The sequence below is a fragment of the Mastomys coucha genome, unplaced genomic scaffold (genome assembly GCF_008632895.1).
Source record: "Mastomys coucha isolate ucsf_1 unplaced genomic scaffold, UCSF_Mcou_1 pScaffold15, whole genome shotgun sequence".
Classification (NCBI taxonomy): Eukaryota; Metazoa; Chordata; class Mammalia; order Rodentia; family Muridae; genus Mastomys; species Mastomys coucha.
This window is the reverse complement of record NW_022196897.1, coordinates 27816550-27838835: the sequence shown is the minus strand read 5'-3', so window position 1 is coordinate 27838835 and position 22286 is coordinate 27816550. Positions and strand designations below refer to the sequence as shown.

At 38.3% G+C, this 22286-nt stretch overlaps 2 pseudogenes; one reads left to right on the top strand and one right to left on the bottom strand.

Annotated features, from left to right (window-relative positions):
• Positions 1 to 22286, bottom strand: part of LOC116090126 — a 1191078-nt pseudogene that overhangs the window by 1030420 nt on the left and 138372 nt on the right.
• Positions 17706 to 18080, top strand: LOC116090129 (annotated as a pseudogene).

The window sequence follows — 22286 nt, the reverse complement described above, 5'->3', positions numbered from 1 at the left end:
ACAGCAGTGGAGAACATGGACAGCTTTAGAAAGAATTCCCATCTTCTATATTGAATTGTTAAAGAATTACACATATTTGTAACATCATTTTGGGAAGAGCTTAAAACATAATTCTTTTGAAAACCTCTTATGAAGTAACTGTGGTTCCACAGTTATTCTATTTATAATGTAATTTATAATTGAAATTCTATATAAATTTTATACTAATCATCATTAACATGACTTTCATTATGTGCTTTCATCATGTACTTTCAATCTGCAATCTGCTTGAAGATGCGAATGAAAACATTCTAAAATGATTATTATTTATGTTGCAGTAGGAATTATTTTAGGCCAATGTAATAGGTGTTAACCAGCTATTACATTAATTTAAAATAAATCTCCTTAATTTCCTTGTGGAAAATCTAAGCATTTTCTATGTTATGCTAGTTATTGATCCAATTTTTATGACAGGTACTCTCTCCAAATATCAATAATTTAGGTTATCCAATGTTTTCTTTCTTTTTATTTTCTATGAATCTTTAAATTTTTTCAATGTTTTAAAACTTGTCATTTTGTATCCTTTCTTTTTAAGGCAATATTATAAATCTTTTCAACTAAAATTCCACCAAATTCAATATACTTTTTTAATGTTCTTGCTATAAAGTTTTCTTTTATTATCAGTGTTTATAATATTATTTCTAATATTCTGGAATCACTGATTAATGGAACAAAATATTTTGAAACCTGTTTATCCTATGTATTTTTTCCCGGAAAGCTCCTGTCTAGGACTAGGTTTTATAATACTGAATTGCTGTATTTGGTATGGCTTTGGTGGGTACAGAATGACTTAGTTCTTATCTCTTGGGCAGGGCCAGCAGATGTGGGCCTTCATGAATATCAATAGTTGCTATGAGCATCAGGCTTGTTTACATAATAATGTATATATTTTCATTTTCCTCTGAGGAATGTCCTCCCTGTTAACATTAATGACTCCATGATAACAACAGACAGCATGAGTCTGGGAGGCAATGTGACTAATGCCTCCACAAAATGGTAAACACTGGTACCTTCAGGAAAGCCCTTAAGGATGTGGGAAAGAACTCTAAAAACAGGAATTTGAAAATATATAATTTCTCAACTATGCAAAAATATAAGAATATGAATTGTATAAGAGGCTTCACAGATCTAAAGGAACACATACAGCTGCACTATGAGACAGCTTGTCAGAAAGATAAAATAGAGGCAGATGCAAATGCAGGTAGATGCATGAGTTCAAAGTCAGCCAGGAACAGAGTAAATTTAGGACCAGGTGTGGTTGGAATGGTAGTTCCAGGGCAGGATCCCACCCAGCTAGCTTATTGTCTGTACTTAACAGAGTCAGGCAGATCTCTGAATTCTTTCACAATGTTCAAAAAAAACTAAAACAGAACAAAACAAAACCTGTGCTTGATATTTAAGAATCACAGGGCTGGGGTGACTAGATGCTGATTCATAGAATAATCAAAAGGGAACCTGGGATAAATAACTAAATTGATATGTAAATAAAAAACTGGGCTTTCTGTCTGCATGAGATAAACTACTAGAAAGTAGTAACAGTTTTCTTTTTTAGAATTTATTCACTATTGAGAGCAGAGCTGTCTGGAAATTTCTGGAGAGTGAAAATAGCTCTTGAAGCACTTTTTTTCTAAAAGGATTCCTGACATTGGTCTGAAAAATCCATGAAAAGCAAAAAGCTCTTTTAGAATTTTTCATAGCTCTTTTAAATTTTTTTCTAACAGGATTTCTGGTCAGAAATCCCAAGAATTACTTAGAGAGTTAACTTACCTTTTAGAATGTTTTGTAGCAGCTATCCAGTGAAGGCTGTCTGGAGAGTGAACATAGCTCTTTTATAATTTTTTCTGGCTTTTCTGATTTTGATTGGAAACCCAAGAATTACTTTTTTTTTTCTAACAGGACTTTAACTTGGTTGGAAGATCCAAGAACTTTTTACAGCAGCTTTTCTGACTTTGGTTAGAAAAACACATAAGCTATTCAGAGAGCTTTTAGAATTTTTACTAGCAGAGAGAACTATCTTGAGCAGAATGCTCACTCTCTTAACCATATCATTTTTAGAATAGCAAAGAAAATGTCTAGAGCAGAGCAGAACTCAGAGAGGAAGAGCAGTCTGGAAAGCTGTGTCAGCAGAACATAGGCCTCCAGGTTGGACCCATGACTTGATTTTGACTTTTTTATTTTTGCAGCTCCCACACACTCCTTTCAGAACTCCTCTCCAAGATGAAGCTGGGTTTTGGCACTGAAAATGCTCTGTAATCTTCTAAAAGAGGAAAGGAACCAATAATCCTTCTGAGTTGTAATGCCTATGAAAAGCAAGAATGGCAAGTATTCTTGTTAATGGTAAAATAGTGGTACCCATATCTTGATAGTTAACTGAAAGCTCTCTAATTAGGCTTATAGCCTACTCAATAGCCTAACCAGCAACATGGAACTAGTGAGGATATCAGTCCTAGATGAGAACCAACTGCTACCACTTTACTAAGTCAGCATAACTCGTACCTGCATTCCAAGTTCTTACGTCCACAACAGGCTTAGGGCAGCCAACCCGAAACTGCCTCACAATCTGGCCTGAAGCAGGGACAGGGGGTCAGCCACTGCTTCCAGGCTTCCCCATAACAGTTTCCAGGGCCCTGCAGCAACAGTTCTGGAATGTCCCCAGAACCTTAGCCAATTCCCAAAACACCCATACCTTTTGAGAGCAAACAAAACAAGATAAATGTTACCCACCCCTCCCTGGAATTCCCTTAATCTGCTTTATGTCTGGGTGTCTCTGACTTGGTAAATGGAAGACCAACAAATGCCAGACTTCTACAGAATAAGATAGTATTTCCTTTTGCACTCTTTGTGTCTTGGGTATTATTCTCTGGTGAATCATCAACCCTTACATTTGGAATCCATCCAGGATTCACTGGAGGCCCCTGACCAAAATAATTGAGTGCTTTTATTTTTGACTGGTAAGTCCTGGTTGTCTTTTGTCTTATCCATCTCTGTGTTTATGTTTTGGGTTTAGTCTGGAGGCTAAAAGGGACAAAGTAGACTTTTATTGTATTACCCAGACAGGGGAAATGGTGGAAGCTCCCAACCCCGTATCAGAAGCAAGAGAACTTCTTAGTTATCATCTGATTTCTGAACTGGCACTGAGTCTTTGGGATAGCCTTTTTATTTTGCTCTCCTTTTCCTTTTAATTTGTTTTTCCTTTTATTTATTTTGTTTTCTCATTATTTATTTCTATTCCCTTTTATTTTGCTTTCTTTTTCCTGTATCTGTCATGTGTATTATGTTTGTGCTTTTTGTCCTCTCATACAGTTTTTTTTCTTTGATTCCTAGGATAGGACAGGCACTTGGCTCAGTCCTGAACCACTTCAAAGACTTTCACCAAGATACAGAAAACTGGAGTCTAATTTTTCATTGAGGCAAACTGACGATCTTTTGCAGGAATGAATGGCCCACCCATAAAGTAGGATAGCCTGAGGAGGGAATGCTTCATCTTCTCAGCATTTTTAGGGTGAATACTGTAGTCTATGAGGAAGGGGCTACCCAGACCAAGTACCATATATCATCATGTGGCAATATCTATTTGAGATTCCCCTCGTTTGGATGAGATTATTTTTGTCAATAGCTGGAGCTGCTTTCCACCCTCTTATCTCTAAAGAAGCCTCAGGTTTGTTCCCTGCTTAGCTCCCACTTCTGCTCCCAAGGAGGATCTCTGTCTTCCTCCTTATGTTCCTGTTCCTGGTATCACTGCCCCTACATACCTGGGCATAGGCAGGGGAAGTCCATCCCACCCAGAAGGCTTACTCTACTAAGACCTAACCTTCTGTGCTACAGGAACACCAGATCCTAAGATAAACAATTCATGACTTATGTGCCACTTGCCAGTAATGAGCTTTAAAATCAGAAGTTGCAGAATTCTCATTGTCAGAAAGACCATCAGCTTTCATAGGTCTTCAATTGTGCTGACTCACCAGCCCACCTGGGATGACAGTCCACAACTGCTCCAGGTTCTCTCACTCTGAGTGAGGCCATCCTGATGAGAGAGAGCTCAAAACCCTAGCTCTCAGAGGAAAATTAAGCCAGCCCCTACTGAGGGCCCATCCTCCATTAGAGAAAGTCCAATGTGTCTATTGAAAGAAAAAAAAAAAAAGAGTGCCCTAAGAAAAATCAAAGAAATGGTCCAAAGATTCTGAAATTAGATAAACTAGACAATTGAGGATGTTGGGGCTCAACACCATGAATAACCTTAAAGGAAAAGGGGAAGCCCACATACTTTCTGGTGGACACAGGGGTACAACATGCTGTTTTGAAGGAATCTCCGGGGTCATTATCAAATCAAAAAACATGGGTATAAGGCACAACAGTCACTAAGCCCTATCTATCCATGGGCTACCCAAAGAAAGGTGGACTTGGGAGTGGGATGGATAACTCACTCATTTATGGTCGTGCCTGAATGCCCATACCCTCTGCTGAGAGGAGACCCCCCTCCAAAATGGGAGCCTAAATACATTTTGCCCAGAGGGAGTGGAAGTGCTGGATAAGAATGGCACCATCCATATTCTGACATAGACTCTAGAAAAATAACGCAAATTGTTCCCTCAACAAGCCCTATCTCCAAGGCTGTTATTCCAGGGTTTTCTGGACTAGGAGTCCCTGAGGTCTGAGCAGAAACAAAACAAAAAACAAAACAAAACAAAACAAAACAAAAAATCCAAGTGGGCCCAGTTGTACTCCATTTTAAAGGCTGGGGTCACCCCAGCAAGAATCAGGCAATATCCAGTGCCCAGAGAATCTTGAACAGGGATCACTCCACACATTAACTGGATCTGGGAAGCATTGATATTTGATTCCTTGCTAATCAGCATGGAACATCCCCATGCCTTCTTCTTGTCAAGAAACCCCATTCCAATTACTATCAGCCTGTGAAGGATTTAAGGGAGGTAAATAAGTGGGTGGAAGACATCCATTCTATAGTTCCAAAATCATACAACCTGCTGAGAAACCTCCCTCTTGAGCATACTATGTATACTGGGCTGGACCTGAAAGATGCCTTCTTCTGTTGGCCTCTGGTACACAGAAGCCAGCCTCTATTTGCCTTTAAATGACAATATTTGGACAGAGGCTTCAACAGACAACTGACTTGGATACTCCAACCTCAAGGATTCAAGTACTTACCTACAATCTTTGATGAGGCACAACATGAGGACTTGGGTGAGTACCAGCTAGCCCACCCCCAAATGCAAAACATCCTTAAGCATTCCATTTCCATCAACCTGAAGGCAAATATAGTAATTTCTGGGATCTACCCGTTTTTGTGGACTCTGGGTGCCAGTATTCACTCAGATAGCCACCAGGGGCCAAGAAGATAAATTAAAGTGAACCCATGGGATAGATTTGACTTTTAAGACTTTAAGAAAAGCTTTATTAGAGGCACTGGCCCTGGCCTTCCTAGACATTCCCAAACCTTTCCACTCAGTCAAATATTTGGAAAAGACCTATGGCTGATTTATCTAAGAAACTGGGTCTGGTAGTCCAAGTTTGCCAGCCTGCCTCTGAATGATAGCTGCTACTGCCCTGCTAATAGAGTATGCTGACAAAATAACCATGGGGCAGGAACTTGTTATCCCCCTCCCCCATGTTATTAAGGGGACCCTCAAGAATCCACCTGGCCAATGGCTGTCCAACACCAGACTAGTCCACTTTCAGACTCTACTTTTGAATCACCCTCACATAAGATATATACCCACATCTGCCCTAAACCCAACAACCCTGGTATATGACCCACCCTCAGACCTGCAATAAGATTGCTCTACTAGGGAATGTCCAGAACATCAGGCCAACCATGACGGATATACCCTGTCAATATGAGGAACGTTTCTACTTCACAGATGGGAGCAAATTCACCCAGGATGGATCCAGTTATGCGGCGCTGGTGGTAATTTACTTGGAGTCTCCTTTGCCACTGGGAACTTCAGCCCAAATCACTGAAGTAAATGATCTAACCCAGGCTTTAAAACTGGAAAGGGGGCTGTAGACTACCTGGCTGTCTGCCACAGCAGATGGCTCCATTCAGAAGGGGAACGGAAATCAGAGAGCCCGGGTTGGGGGGTGATGGGGCCCATGTCTACTGGGTTCCTAGCAGCAGATGTGGGACTACAGGAGGGTTCTTATCAGGTGCCCTGTATATAGTAGATCTCCTTGGATGCCTGTAGGCTGTGGTGTCTTCAGGGGAGTGAACTAACTGGCAGTCTGCACCAGCAACAACTGGTAAGGAGAACAATATGAACAAGATGGAGTTAGCATCCTAATAGTCAATAAAATAGACTTTCAACCAAAAATATCAAAAAAGACGAGGAAAGACACTTCCTATTCATCAAGGGAAAAAAATCCACCAAGTAAAAGTCTCAATTCTGAATATCTATGCCCCAAATGTAAGAATACCTACATTCATAAAAGACACTTTGCTAAAAGCTCAAACCACACATTGAACCCCACACAACAATAGTGGGAGACTTCAACACCACACTCTCACAAATAGACAGGTCATTGAAGCACAAAATAAACAGAGACATGGTGAAACTAATAGAAGTTATGAACCAAATGGATTTAACAGATATCTACAGAAGATTTCACCCTAAAATAAAAGAATACAGCTTCTTCTCAGTACCTCATGGTACCTTCTCCAAAATTGGCCGTGTAATTGGGCACAAAACAAGTCTCAACCAATACAAGAAGATTGAAATGATCTTATGCATCTTATCAGATCACCATGACCTAAGGCAGCATACACCAGATGATATGAGGCCCCCAACACATACACAGTAGAGGACTTCCCAGCCTGTGTTCACTCAGAGATGGTGCACTTAACCCTCAAGAGACTGAAGTATCCACATTTTGGTCTTCCTTCTTCTTGAGTTTCTTGTGGTTTGGGGATTGTATCTTGGGTATTCCAAGCTTCTAGGCTAATATCCACTTATCAGTGAGTGCATACCATGTGTGTTATTTTGTGATTGGGTTACCTCACTAAGGATGATGTCCTCCAGATGCATCAATTTCCCTAAGAATTCCATAAATTCATTGTTTTTAATAGCAGAGTAGTACTCTGTTATGTAGATGTACCACATTTTCTGTATCCATTCCTCTGCTGAGGGACATCTGGGTTGTTTCCAGCTTCTGGCTATTAAAAATAAGGCTGCTATGAACATTGTATCTTTATTACATGTTGGAACATGTGTCCTTATTACATGTTGAAGCATCTTCTGGGGTACATTTCCAGGAGTAGTATTGCTGGGTCCTCCAGAAGTACTATGTCCAATTTTCTGAGGAACCACCAAACTGACTGCCCCACCTGGGGATCCTTCCCATATACATTCACCAAACTCAGACACTATTGTGGATGCCAGCAAGTGCTGGCTGACAGGAGCCTGATATAGTTGTATCCTGAGAGGTTCTTCCAGTGCCCAAATAATACAGAAGTAGATGCTCACAGCCATCCATTGGACTGAGCACAGGGTCCCCAATGAAGGAGCTAGAGAAAGAACCCAAGGAGCTGAAGGGTTTGCAGCCTCATGAGGAACAACAATATGAAATAACCTGTACCCCCAGAGCTCCCGCGAACTAAACCACCAACCAAATAGTACACATGGTGGGACTCATGGCTCCAGCTATACATATATAGCTGGAGCCATGAGTCATATATATATATATGTATATATATATATATGTCCTATATATATATATATGTCCTAGTCGGTCATCAGTGGGAGGAAAGACCCTTGGCCTTGTGAAGGCTCTATGCCAGAGTGTAGGGGAATGCCAGGACCAGGTAGGTTGGTAAGCAGGGGAAGGGAAAGGGAATAGGAGTTTTTTTCAGAGGGGAAGCAAGGAAAGGGCATAACATTTGAAATGTAAATAAAGAAAATATCTAATAAAATAGATTAATTTATAAAATAAAAAAAGTTAAAAAATGGATATCTACCATTCAATTGATGATTTTCAAGCAACAATAACAGCCCATAGAAACATCTCAAGCATTCAAGATGGCCCATTACTCAAGCAGGGAAAGAAAGGACTGAGACAACCAGACTCCCTGATGGACTTCAAATTGACAGTTCTAGAGACTAGGCCTAAATTTCTGTTTCCCAGAACTGGGTAAGTCTGGGCAAGTAAATTACTGAGAAAGACAAACTGAAGCTGAAGGTATCCAATCTGGACTGAGGCAGGAGCAGTGAGTTAATACCAGTTAACTCCAAGCTTCTTCAGCAACAGTCTCCAGCCCTGCCCCCACCCCAACCCTAGCCCCAGCTCACAGCACCAGTTCTGTAATGTCCCAGAGCCTTAGGAAATCCAAAAGACACCCATACCCTGAGAGACTGAGACATCCATTGAAGACAAAGGTAACCTATCCCTCCCTGGATTTAATCTGATTTAAATTGAGCCTGCCTCCTCACTTGGACATCTCCATCTTGGTAAATGGTGGACTTCCAAATGCTGAACTTCTGCAAAATAAAAGTCTTTCCTTTTGCATACTATTTCAGTCTAGGGTACCGTTCTTTGGCAAATCATGAACCCTTAAAAGAGGAACTTCTCTTTGAAACAGATTGCGTCCTTGTCCAGTATCTCAGTGCAGTTGTGCTCTATTACAGTCAAAATTAAAGTTTTATTACTCATTTTCTTTCCAAAAGAATAAAAATAAAAAACAATTTTCTGAAGCAATTAGCATTTAACTATACATTATGCAAGAGAGCTAGCGCTGAGAAGAGTTCTGCGCACTGTCTTACTTGGGTGTTTTGCCAGAAGAGTGCTCGGGAACAAATGCTGTACAAAATATAGTTTCTGGAAATTATTTTAAAACCTTTACCAGCACTTTAAGGCCAGAATAATACTTTCATTTGATTTAAAAATCCAATCTTGTTTTTGCAACTTAATAATATTTCCAGCACTGTCCCTTTTAAAGGACATTTGCAGAACTCTCCCAGACCATATAGACTCTCGTTCAATATCTCATTTCAGGACTTTCATGTTGGTAGAGAGCAATAAACTTCTCATCCCTAACTGCAGAATTCAGGGAGGAAAGAGAGAAACTATATTTGGAGACACACTGCACAGCTTCAAATTTATGCAATTAAAATAAATTCATTCCACAAAGGATTTGCCATTATGACTCTACCTAGTTTTTTTAATCTTTTGTTTTCTACCACAAAATTTTCATACCTCATTTTCAATTATGTACTTCTGTAAGCTTAGCCTCCTTATTCACTGTAGATAGTATTGAAATTTTGGTGAGCTTTATGGTTCTGTATTTGGGAGAACTTAATGGCGAAAAGCAAAGGACTGCCCTTTCTTTACGTATTCCCAGATAAGATCCTATTTCATGTGCTCTTGAAATCTTAGAAACAATCCCATCCTCCCTTGTTACTTAAATGGTCTAGCAGGTGATTTCTTTGTAGGCTTTGATAAAGACCTACATTGCTTTATTTTTAAAAATTTTAGATGTTCCTTATTAATGTTTGTTCCAGTATACTAATCTACATAAAAGCATATCTCCAATTATTTGGTACAAAGAAAGTTAAATTTCTAAAATATTTCAAAGTCCATTTGAAGCTAGACAATCTTTATTATTATTATTATTATTATTATTATTATTATCTCCCAGTGAAGTTATAAAACTGATTTAATGTCAAAAATCTGTATGTCATTGAACTGGTAACATGTAAAAACACACACCAAAATATTTTTATGTGTTTAATTTATGATGTTAGGAGGTAAAAGTAAAGAAAATATATAAGAAAGAACAGTGAGGATGTTACCATATTAAAATAATATCCTGCAGATTATTTTTTAAAATTAATGTACTTTGAAGAGAAAAATCAGGTGAGAATTGTGTTAATTACAAATAATTTGTGATTTCTTTAGAGATTTCTTTATAGATGTTACTATATTAAAATAATATCCTGCAGATTATTTTTTAAAATTAATATACTTTGAAGATAAAAAACAGGGAAGAATTGTTAATTATCAGTAATTTGTGATTTCTTTATAGATTTCTTAAAGTCATGAATATGAAATATGAAAGTTTAATATGCATTTTAAAAAAGAAATGCAAAAATGTCTATTCTTCACTTAGAATGTACAACATTAGTGCTTGCCATGAAGTAAATGCAATTGGTTGCAGTAATTAAATACTGTGAAAAACCATTACCTTTACAGGGTGAGGAGATGATTCAGCGGGTAACATGCTTACAGTGCAAGCATGAGAATCTGAGTTCAGATTGTCATCACACATCCATGTAAAAGCTGGATGTGGTGCTTGTGTATATACTGCCAGTAATAGGGATGGGGAGCAGAGATGGAAATATCCTGAGCTTTTTCTACTCAATTGGTCAGCTCGAGTTTCAGGAATCCTGCCTTAAAAACTAAGGTGGAGAGCAATAGAGAACTCTGGTGTCCAGATGAACCCCTACACTATATCCATACCCATGTGTCTGTCTGTACATATAGATCACACACACATACACACACAAACACACACATACATGTAAATACATACAAGTACACACACCACATTAAATCAATAGAATTCATTCAATTTATAAGATGTAACAATATGTAATTCTGTTCATATCTCATTCCAAAAATAAACAGCCATAACAATGAAAGAACTTAAAGAACATCTAAAAATAATGTGTTTATGAAAGACTCCATAGAATCTAAATCTAACTTAATTACAAAATATAATGATATGACAGATATAATGAAAAGAGTCAATGTTTGAAAACTCTAGAAATTCTAACAAATCAGATGCTAGTAGTCATTTCTTTAGTTTGGTTTTTCTTACCAATTTTTAGCTATTCATTATGTCAAGTTAACTGTATAATATCCAAAGTGACTCAAGGAAAATAAAAACATAATTTGTATTCTTAGAAAAGTATGTTGGTCAGTAATGTAAAAAGAAAGAAAAAAGAATGATAGAATATTATATGGAATCTGGCCAGATGCATTTAAAAACTAGAGTAAATTTACTGTACAAAGGGGGAAGTTAAACTCCATTGTTTGCTAATGGTCTAAATACTACAAATCCCACACAAGAGGGAAAATTTAAATGCAACTTTAAAGAAAAACAATTTGAGACATTAAATGAAATACTATTCTAGATAACAAAGATATGAAAATCTGAATGTTTGGAGGCACATAAAGAAGTTTTGTACAGTTGCAATATTTGGAAAAGAAGTTCAAAATGCATCCAATGCTACAAAGATTCAAGAGTGTCACCCAATCAAGTGTCTTGGACTTTCCAGAATGTGGCATGTGAGATTAGGCAAATAGTCTTCCCAGAGAATTCAGCGAAGTGAGGGAACATTCTGAGAAATCAGATGCAACTTCAGAGCTTTGTCCAAATCCTCTCCACAAGTTCAGAACTGGAAGTCATGTATCGTCAACTTCTTTGTGTTAATATTTATTTCTGACTTTCAATTCCTGTTGTATTACAACAGAAAATTAAAGGAGAAATTAAAGGATAAAGGACTTATTTGGCTCACAGTTCCAACTTAGAGTCCACCATTGCAAGGAAGAACTTGAAGCAGCTTTTCAAATTTTTTTCTAGTCAAGAGCAGAGAGAAATGGAATAATGCATGTTTGCTTGTACTCATTTTGTTTTTGCCATCCTCATGGAGTTCAAAATCCTCAACCCAGGAAATAATGCTACATGCTGTGGGGAAGTATTCACGCATTAGTTAATGTAATAATAAAATCTTCCACATGTATTTTTATAGGCTAACCTAATCTAGATAATCCCTCATTTGACTCCATTTATTTTTGACTCCAGATTGTACAATAAAATCTAAGTATCACAGTCATCCAGATTCCAGAAGGTAAACAAACATCATATCTCAAAAATAGGAATACTCATGAATTTGAAGCAATATTAATGGAAAATAAACAAAATCTACTATAAGAATTAAGTAAAGTGTCTGAATTCAAAGATATATCAACTGGTTGACAATACTTCTATCTTTGAAGGTCCTGGAAGAGATGATTGATATCTGAATTATTGGATTTCAAGGTGGCAAGAAGATAGGTCCTAAACATGGGGTAACACTGTCCCAAAGGGTAGAGACTCTGATTCCACAAGTAGGAAAGGAGGAAATTCACAGTTATAAGCAAATTTCATTTTCTGGAACATGTGACTTTCTGTGCAAATGTGTTGGCCTTGTGCTTCTAGCCATAACTTTAGCCTTTGACTGTTATTTTACATCTGTGACTGTAAGAATTGCTAGATTTACACTGTGGACTGAAGCTTCATCAGTAGTCCAACATATTTGAGGCTTCCAGATTCTTGGACTGTGAGTTCTTGATGGCAATTTACAGAAGACCATTTTGGACTATTCCATCTCTGATTCTATGAGTTAAATTGACAAATCTCTTTATTAGTTCTGCTTCTCTAGTAAACATTACTATAACAGAGAAAAATTATGTTAGTATTTTCAAAGAATCTATGAAAAGTAGACCATATTTTTGTATTGTGTACATAATTCTGTAATACAAACAATTTGAGACATACATTTACAAACTACACCTTGACTTTGAGAAGATTGCAAACATTGTATACTATATCCTTCTTACTTAAAGAATATCACAAAGACTTTTTATCATCTCTTATGAGATAAATCATAAGAACTTATATTAAAAAATCTATTAAGAGACCAGAAAGTATAATTAGTCCCTATGAGGGAATTTTCACAAATGTGGTATATGAGTCCCCAACTTCTAGCCTTAGAATGTTATCAACTGATTCCACAAATCTGTAGCCTGGAACCCTATGATGACCCTTTGATAAGCACTAGAATTTAATTTACCAGGAATGTTTGTGTCTATGAGCTTGATTTGCATGGCATATGTTCACATGGCAGAGAATGTATAACCTATGTTCACATAGCTCATGCTAACCTCCTATAATGAAACTCACCTTGTTAAAGTATTTTCCCAAGGTTGGGACTCCCAAGTCTACTGTCCAATTGTATAAGTGATATTCTAGTTACTGCCCCAATAACTGTTCTTTTGAAATGTGCTCATTAAGTTATTCTTCTGACCCTAGACAAAAAAGTGAACACATCAGCTGCCTACCAACTTGTCTCTTCAGTACCACAGTGGCTGGACACTGTATCTACTACAAATACTTATTGGACTTTAGTCTCCCTTTATAAAAAGAAAGGATCATCCTTTTAAAATAGACACAGAAGAAAGAACCTGAGCCAACTGGGCTTAATTATTCCTTCTGTATTTATTATTATTCTAACCTACTCTATCTTCTAATTTTACTATGCAACAACTGTCCATATACTTTGTTAACTAAAGCATTAAAGCATATTTTCTCATTTGGTTTTTAATTCTAAACAAAACACGATATGTTAATTATCCAGATACTTTAAATATCAGTGTTTTCTCCAGTTTCATAATTCCATCAATAATTTAGAATAATTTCTTTTATTTGTGTGTTTCAGATAGTAAACTTAGACAGAGAATTTGGTACTCTCATTAGACAGACGATTGGCATACATTTTTGTTTAAGTGTGAAAAAATGAGCATAAACTCAGCCTTTGCTGTGAAGGCAGGTAAGCTTTCCTACAATAGCCATTGTTTGAATTATGAGGTTTTTAATAAACAACCTCTAATGCTGTTCTTTAGAAACTTAAGATTCCATGAACCCTCAATATAGTTTTTGCCCTTGCAGCCCTTTGTGTGTGTTGTCACTATTTGAACCTCTTCTATGCATCTGTTACTAATTCTTTTTCAAAAAACATCTGCCACCAAAAGGCAAGATTTTAATACATTGATTTATCATCTTGCATACAGGTTTTTATTGCTTGCATTTGAATATTATATTTAAGATGCTTTTGTGATTACAGATGTTTTACATATAAATTGCTTTATATTCAAAAAAGCTTTTTTATATTTCTTAAGGAAGATCCACATTCATATGTTTTACATTTTAATATCTTCTTCACTGAAAATAGCTTATAAATTGATTCTGTGATGGCAGGCTCTATGAAATCAGCATATATGTGTGTTTCTACTTCAGAGAGAAAATTAACTATGGGTGTGCATTTTCTATTTTTCTTTTCAGGGAATCCAGACTTCCTTAATTATGAAGGGAAGTTTGATAGCTATTTTACTCCCAAAAGTCACTACAAAACAAAAAAACAAAAAACAAAAACAAAAATAAAGAAAAAACCTCTTTTATTGATAATTTTGAAGGCAAAAAACTTAATTCACTTAAGTTTTCACTCCTTTGTTACTTTTTTCTTGTCTAGTACAAACTGGGAAATCTAAAGGACTATATAGTATCTGAAATAATAGCACCATCTGCTGTCTGAAATTTGACTAATTAATTGGGATAAGGAAATGAAGATAGTAATAATAACAGAGCTTTTTGAGTCTTATAACTTCATCATTCTATGCAAACCATGAAAACTGGGAAGCCTGACCCTAAAACTTAAAACGAAATCATGTCCAGAGCACTGTGAAATGTCTCTCTAATTTTTACAGACATAGGTATAGACATTGCATTGTCATGTACATTATGACTGTGCTATTGTGGTACTGTAGGTAAGTGTTTATTCATTTAGGTAACATAAAGAGTGAAAGAACATATAGACTCATGAGTAAACATCTTAAAGCAATCCCTGTTGCTAAGCCACACTTCCCCATAACTAAGCAAAAGACAGGCCATTTCTGAAGGGAGGGCCAACCACCTTTCAAGACTCAGTGGGAGCTGCCTGTAGAGCTGTCTGTTCCCTATCCTTAAGTCCTTCACCCAGAGAAGTAGTGTTATTTCATTTAAACTCTCACTGTCTGAATAAATAAATGGCCATTGAATGTGGGTCTCAGAGCTCTTATAATAATAAGCCACTCACTAGCTGTTTGAAGAACAGAGAGAAGAATTCAGCCAATCTATAATTCTCTTTCATGCTGATTTCTTTCAATAAGCAGGAGGTCAACTGTCATTCCTCTTCACACACAGCTGTTTCCTTAACCCCTTAGCTGCCTCAGAACGTTCCTAACCAGCATCACCAGCTGCTCGACACTCTTCTTTTCTTGAAACAAGCTCTAAGTTGTTTCATGTACTAGGGAATGTTATGATTTTTATCTGTCTGGTTTGTCTCTCTTATATATCAATTTTTCCTCAACTCTACAGTCACATGCAAATGTAGACCTCCTGTCTCAGAAGCAGGGCCTTATTAGAAACAGAAAAACAGGGAGGTGTGCATTGTCCTTGGCTGCTACCAAAAAGAGAATGAATTTAAAACTACAGGTAACTGAACATAGAACTGGAGTTTTAAAAGCTAAACTATGTTAGTTTTATAAATTTAAGTTTAAGATTCTCATTGGTGTTTTGTAACTTGGAAATGTAATTTCAGGACATCACCTTAACCATCATGCAGTTACTGGCTGAAAAAGAAGAATTTTGCCTGGCACACTATTATTGTAAGAAGTCTACTATAAACCAATTTCTTTTTCTTTTCTTTTCTTTCTCTTTTTCTTTTTTCTTTTTTCTTTTCTTTTCTTTCTTTCTTTTTTTTTTTTTTTTTTTTTTTTTTTTTTTTTTTTTGTGGGAGAAGATGATCCTGCCAACAAGAGACACTTCCATATAATGTGGAAAAAAAATCTGATTTTAATATTAGGTCAAGTTTGCTGACATCCAGTCACCTAGGGTAGTAGAAAAGTGACTATAAAGTCATATCAGAACTCCACACAAACTTATCCAAAATCTAAAAGGTAACAATGAAAGCTCTAACGTCCTGAGAGAGAAGCAGACATATTTCCTAAATGTCTCTTCTGTGTCTGTAGAGTCTCCACTTCTAACCCTAAAGACAGAACTCACAGTTCTTAGGATCATCAGCCCATAATCTTTTCATGAAAATTTGCTTGACTTTTGAGAGCTTTCTAGTTATATCAATAAAAGTATAAAGCAGGGTCATCAAACATTTTATAATAGCACAGAGATTATAGCTACTTTATGTTGAAAATATGACATGGAAACAAAGAAAACATGATTACATGAGCACAACTATGTTCCTATAAAGCTTTACTCTAAACAACAGATATTTCCATACAGACTATATGTCTTTGTTCTTATAACTTTTACTACTATGTTCATTGGGATGTCTCACCTAAACACACAAAACAGCTAGAAATAAAGAGATGGCAGTCCTTTATTTCAGACTCAATCATAGAGTCTGAACAGCACCTGTTGGAAGTCCGATGGTGCTTGAACCCACCAGGTATACAGGGAAACTAGAAATGTTAAACTGGCAAGATTGTGTTTTCAAAACCAGGCTAGTTAACAACAATTTCTCCCATCCAGAAGGTTGGGAACTAGAAGCAATTAACAGTCCAATCATCCGCACTATATAGCCTGCTGTGCCAGGCTATATTAAATTCTCCCAACAGGGACTAGAGTTGGCTAGTAATCTAAATGACCATTATGTTACCTGTACAGCCAGTATCTCTGCCAAAGCCCTATAACTCAGACAAGAGGTGGCTAGTGGCCCAAATGACCTCCATGCTATCTTTATGACCATAGCCACACCGGATCCTTCCCTCAGCTCTCAAGCTAATACAGGAAGCCGACCTCTAGAACCCATCTTCTTGGAAGAAATGACAAGCATTTGAGCTGAGTATTGATGTAATGATACCTTCTTGTGTACGAGGAATTGTATTAGAGCAGAAAAACAAGTACTGATGTACTTGATGTAATGATGACTTTTTGTGCACCAAAGATTTCATTAGAGCAGGAAAATTTTCTCCAAAGTGCATGGTCTTTAAATATACTGGCAAAGTTTCATCCAGTCTTTCTAAGTCAGGCTGAACTAAGCTTTCATTTGTCCAGCCTGCCCTGGCACCTACCTATCCCCTGCTCTACTACAACAGCCACCTACCCAGGCTCCAGCCAACACCCTAGGTTGAGCTCATTACTCCAGAAAGTGAAAACTGAAGAATAAAACAGCTCATCCAAGATGACCTCACATACCCAGGAGTAACAAAACAAAACAAAACAAAACAAAACAAAACAAAACAAAACAAAAAAAAGAGAAAGGAAGAAAAAAAGAAAGAAAAAAGAGTAAAGAAAGAAAGAAAGAAAGAAAGAACACAACACACCCTCTTCCCCCACAAGAAAAACAGACAACATACTCTGTGGCTTCAAAAGTAGCTTATGAAGAGGAAAATAGTTCACTTGAAGGATATAGCCCCCCAAATATGCAGTCTACACTATCTTGCATCCCTGTTAATAATGTTAACAGATTTTCATATTACAGTCCCTTCAAGCAAAGTAAACTCTGCTTTTACGGCTGAGTTTGATCTAAATTCCTATTTTTATTCTTTCTATATAATTAATCCTGTTTTAATTATTGAAAATAGACTCTTCTCTCATACTATCTGGTCTTTCATCCTTTCACTCTTCCCATCTACCCCAACTCCCCTTACTCCCAAATCCACTTCCCATCCATTTTCTCTTCAAAAAAGAGCAGACCTTTAGTAGAAAACACTTGTTCTCTAATAAATACTCTGTTCTTCTACCATTGCTGGCCAGAGGAGGAAAACTGTACTTGCTGTTCACAGTCTGCTCAGACAAGCTGAGAAGGGCACCCAGAGAAGTCTGCTTCCCTGGAGGAAAGATGGACCCAGTGGACACAGATGATATAGCCACTGCTCTCCGTGAAGCCCAGGAGGGGCTGGATCCCCACCAAGTGGAGGTCATCTCTCACCTGGTGCCATATCTGTTTGATAATGATGCACTGGTAACTCCTGTAGTGGGTTTTCTAGACCACAACTTCCAGGCCCAGCCTAATGCTGATGAAGTGAAGGATGTGTTCTTTGTGCCTTTGGACTATTTCCTCCATCCCCAAGTCTACTACCAGAAGCACATTACACACTCTGGCTACCATTGTGTCATACATTACTTTGAGTACACAGACCCTGAGACTGGTTTGAAGTATCTAATCAAGGGAATGACCTCAAAACTGGCTGTGTTGGCTACCTTAATTATTTAGGAAAAAAGTCCTTTCTTCAAGATTGAGTTTGATCTCTATAACTTGATACCATATTGTGAAAAGACCTTTCTTCATAGATATTCTTTAAGCAAGTTGTGAAGGCACCAAAACCCAAAAGAACAGGACAAAACAAAATACAATAAGAAAAGAAAAAAATTCCTCTTATTGAGGCTAGACAAGGCAAATCAACAGGAGAAAAAGAGTCTCAGGAGCTAGCGAAAGAGTCAGAGACATGTCTGCTCCCACGATTAGGGATCACAACAACTAAAAGCTAACCACTACAGCACATATTTAGAGGGCTGGTGCAGATCCATGCTGGTCCTGTGCTGGCCATTTCAGTCTCTATGAGTCACTGCAAGCCATGCTTAGTTGATTCATTTGGCCATGTTCTGATAGTGTCTTCCATTCCTTTTGACTCCTACAAACTACCCTTGCCCCCTTCTACACAGTTCCTCAATCTCCAAAGGGAGAAAACTGACCCTATTTGGAAAGACTTATCTATGGGGGTTTCTTAAACCTCAAATCTACAGATGTAAGGGCTATCCTGGATGGAAACAAACAGCAGAGGGAGGACGCAAAGTCCATGTCTAATCCAGTGTGTTCAAGAGTAGCTTCTGGAGTGAAGTGTCATTTTCCAGAATTGGAGACAAGGTTGTTGGTCTCAATATCTTCTGGAGCTTAAGAGAGCAAGGTCCTGTTAGGGTCAACAGGTAGGAAGAAGAGTCATTTTGAGGTGGAGGGGTGAAAGGTGTGAGGTGAGTCAGGTGGACCCAATGAGATAGTCCCTCCAGTTTACCAGCTGTAGGAGTCATGAGAATTACCTTGAAAAGGCCCTGTCATTTAGGAGAGAGGGCATCAGAAGTTGCTTACCTTCTGGCTTTTCAAGGTCTAGATTAGTATATTGTAATAAGGCCTTTGTAAGGCCTTCTAAAAAATGAGATGTTTTTTCTTGCTTGACCTGGATGACCTCTTAGAATTTTTCAAAATTTATTGGTTTTAAGGCTGCTCTATGGAGACTGGACAAGGGGCAGATTATGAATCCTCCTAAGGCTAAAATGCCATCTGGTGAATTTTAATTCCATCAAGGATCTTAGTCAGGTACTGCCTCAGATCTGATTAGATATGTTTCATCTGTTTGATAAGTCTCATCTGCGTTTATTCTTACCTGCTCCCAAATCTGCCTGTGTTAGTCAGGCAGTAAATTATTAGTGAGGATCATATGTACATTGTGGAAAGTCAAGCTATAAGATTGAGTAATGTACTAAAATCCTTTAATAAAGGCGGAGGAGTTAGAGGTATAAGAACCCAGTCTGCTTTCTATTTGAGAAAAGTTCACTCAGTGAGAAAGGAACATGCACTCAGACTAGGCCATCTACTGCAGCAACTTTCCTTAAAGGAAGGACAAATTCTGGATCAGGTGTTCTGGGAGTGAGGAGGGACTTGGGGATTTGGCTGTGGCCTTAGAGTGGGTGATGGGAGAGCTGAAAGTAGGTGCCCATGCAGGGTGATTGGCCCGACCTACAGCTGGCACTGGAGGAGGGAAGGGGTCTGGAGAGGTTGAGCAAGTAGGCTCTAGGAAAGTCTAGTGAGAAGAAACTGAGGCAGCAGTTTGGGTTTTTGAAGGTATAGAAACAGGTCTGCACAGGTTTGTTAGCTGGATTGAGAGTTGTAGTGTCGTCTGGTGGCTAGGAGAAGTTGGGTTGGGGAACAAGAAGAGCAGGAAGAGGGGTTGGAGTGAAGATAGGTAAACACTTGGGCATAGGGGACCTCGTGTAATTTATTAGACCGCTGGCAGTATCCTTAAAAAATACTGGGTGTAAAATGCCATTAAATGGCCATTTAGAGCTGTTGTCTACTGGGCACTGAATCCTGACCTTATTGCAGATGTGTACCAGCTTTGATGCCATTAAGTCAGGCGTTAACTTCAGAGATTTGAGATTTGCCAGGAAACATCACAGTGGCGATCCTGGAGGCATGCATGGTCGAAGATGACTAGGGGCCCAATGTATGACGGGATTGTTATTGAACTATTAGTACCGGCATCCGGAGAAAAGTTCAATAATAAATTACAAATGTACAGCCAGGCTAGATGTCCAGGTCATCATTTGAACAATCTAGGAGCTACGGTGAGTCTGAAACTCACCAAAAAGTATCTCTACCTAGGCCTAGGCTTTTCAGAACAGCTGCAAGAGCCCGAAGGGGTTTGGGGGTATGGAAACCACTTGCGAGAAGGAAGTCAGCCAAGGGGCAAAGTCCTATCTTGTAGTTGGCCAGGAGGCTGGTCATAGAGGCCATGGCTGTGAAAAGCCAATCCCTTAGCCCATAAAGGTTGGCCAGACCTTTCTGGGGAATCAGGTCCCCTCACCAACTGGAGGGAAAACCTCACCAATCCGCCAAGACTTGTTTGAGAATTCTAGCAGTCTGGTTGCAGGAAAAGTGGAGTTGTGCTGGTGGCAGACCTGTCTGAATGAGTTTTGACCTGTGGGGCTTAACCTACTTGGCAGAAGCTAGCCCACATGATGGAAGTCTATGTGCCCCTTCGTGGCAGCAGCTCACATGGTGGAAGTCTGTGTATCCCGCAGCAGCAGTGGGTGACAGCAGTATGCAGCTGCAGTGGCAGAAATCAACTTGGTGGAGTCAGCTGAAACCCACACAGTATGTGCACAGCAGTAGCAACGCACATGGCGTCGGCAGCAGTGGCAGGGACAGTGGTGGGGTAGCAGTTCATGTTGCGGTAGTTTTGGTGGTCTTTCAGACATGCTCACCGGTAGGTCATCACTGCTTCTGAGAAGGTTGCACCTGGGTCTATCGATCCGAGTCACGATACCAAATGTTGTGTTAAAATGGCAGCTTGTATCTGGACACGTCACACAAGGCCAGCCGAATTCCACGGGAGAGGTTTATTGGGACTGAAGGAGAAAAGAGAAAAAGATGAAGGGGGGAGATGAAGAAGGAAAGAGAGTGAAGGTCAGGGGGCTCTGCCTTTTATTTGGGCTTTGACATAATCACACACACCACTGTGCACAAGTGGGTCAGCGGGTGGGCAAGTGAAGTGAACACTGGGAATGTATGGCGGTTGCTATGACAAAAGACACACAGGTCCCCTTGTGGTCACCTAGGGATGATGTCAACATTGTATTCGGAGGTGACCAGCTACCATAAAGCAGGTTCCTGACGGTAAGGCCAGATCCTGATCCCAATCAGCCCATAGGGCCTGGGCTCTCTCTAATGGAGTAGGCCTATATGACTGTTGATGGCTGCCATGGGCATAAGGCTTTTTTGTATAATAATGTACATATTTTACATCCTTCCTTTAAGGAACGTCCTCTGTGCTAACATTAATGACTCCATGATCATCTGAGACAGCATGAGTCTGGGAAGTGAAGAAACCCAAAAATTCTACCCTGGAACTCCTAAAGCTAAGTGATAGGATATAAAATTAACTCAAAAAATTAGAAGGCCTCCTGTGTATAAAATAATAAACACACTGAAAAAAGAAATTAGAATATAACACCCTTTATGAGATTTACAAATAATATTAAATATCTTGGTGTAACTCTAACCAAGCAACTGAAAGAACTGTATGACAAGAAATTTAAGTCTGAAGAAAAAATTGTAGAAGATATCAGAATATACAAAGATCTCCAATGCTCATTGATTGGTGAGATTAACACAGTAAAAATGGCTATCTTACCAAAATCAATCCACAGATTCAATGCAATTCACCTCAAAATTCCAACACAAATTTTTTTATAGACCTTGAAAGAAAAATAGTCAACTTTATATGGAAAAACAAAATCCAAGGAAAATTAAAACATTCTTGTATAATATAAGAACTTCTGGAGGTATAACAAAACCAGATTTCAAGCTGTACTGCAATGCAATAGTAATAAAAACTGCATGGCATTGATATAGAAACACACGGGTTAATCAATGAAATCAAATTGAAGATTCTCAAATCCACACACCTATGAACGCTTTATTTTTGATAAAGAAGCCAAAATTCTACAATGGAGAGTAGAAACATCTTCAACAACTGGTTGAACACAAATAGGTGCAGATCTATTACCTTGAACGAAAGTCAAGTTCAAGTGGATCAAAGACCCCAATGTAAAATCAGATCTACTAAATCTGGTAGAAGAGAAAGGGTTTAACATGGAACAAATTGGCACAGGACACTTCTTAAATAGAACAATAACGTTCAGT